This window comes from Myotis davidii, unplaced genomic scaffold (genome assembly GCF_000327345.1).
Source record: "Myotis davidii unplaced genomic scaffold, ASM32734v1 scaffold72, whole genome shotgun sequence".
Classification (NCBI taxonomy): domain Eukaryota; kingdom Metazoa; phylum Chordata; class Mammalia; order Chiroptera; family Vespertilionidae; genus Myotis; species Myotis davidii.
Window position 1 is genome coordinate 3,772,855 of NW_006284618.1, and position 1,320 is coordinate 3,774,174.

A 1,320-nucleotide genomic window follows, 5' to 3' on the forward strand; every position below is an offset into this window, starting at 1 on the left:
CAGCGGTGATGCAGGCCAGACGCCCTCCGTCTGTCGGCAGCTGGAGCCACGGGGCCAAGGACTCCGGGCGGCTGTCCTCAGTCACTGAGAGACGCACTGGACCCTGCAGTTTCTCTAGCTCCGGGCCTGGCTTTCAACTGCCACCCCCCTTCCTTCAGTCAGACAGACAGACAGAGGTGCTTGGCAGAGCTCTGCTTAAATCTCAACATCTTTCAAACTGATAACACGTAAAACTGATGTGAACTTCAGCTTCCTAAACACAACTTGCCATCAAATGTCCAGGAACAAGAAAGGGAAATGAGAGCCCTGGATGGGCTGAGGAAGGCCAAAGTTAACCCTCATCGAGGGCCCTCCGCCCCGGCTCCAGCCCCGGCCCACGCCAGGACAGTCCCGTGCAAACACAGACCCGGCGACACCCCAGCACACAGAGACCTTGGCGACAGGCTCAGTTTCCAGTTGGTCTTCAGGGAAAATATTTTGCCTGAAATAAAACAGTTCTGTTCCCGCGCGTCCCCTCTGCAGCCCATTTATTTATCACGTTGGAGTCTCCCTACATGCAGCTCAAAACCAAAACAGCACTCAGATCTTTGGCAAGCTGGAAGCGAAAGGAGCAATTTTCACATGGAGTGAGCTGTGACATCTCGGCGATCCCAGTGGCGGCCGGGGTTGGAGCTGGCACTGCCGCCTGTGGGCACAGCTGCGGGCATGCCGCCAGCCAAGGTGGGGCATGCTGGTGCTGAGGAGGCAGGGGAGGACATGCCAGCAGGGCCCGGCGCCCTGGGAGGGCCGTGCAGATGACAAAGGAGTCTGTGACAGCATCTCGGGGGGATGTCACCGTGAGCGTCTCAGAGGAAGGATGGAACCCGCCGGGCTCCGGCACAACGCGCCCCCACAACGTGTGGAGCACCACCTCGGACAGGTCTGCCTCCGGACCCCGCCGTTTTGAAGGATGAATCTCTGGAATAACACCCTCGTTCACAAATAGGTTAAGAAACAGCCCTGGCTGGTTTCTCAGTGATTAGAGCGTTGTCCTGCAGACCCAAGGGTCCAGGTTCAATTCCCAGTCAAGGGCATGTACCTGGGTTGCAGGCCCCATCCCAGCCCGGGTCAGGGTGTGTGCAGAAGGCAATCAATCAATGTTTCTCTCTTCCTCTCTCTCTCTCTCCCCCCCTCCCTTCCACTCTCTCTAAAAATCAATGGGGAAAAAAAAATCCTTGGATGAGGGTTAGCCAAAAAGAGAAAAGGAGCGATGGTTTCACTATAGACACACCGACCCTGGAGACGCCTGGCCACTCAACAGAGGAGATTCTGGGGAGACAA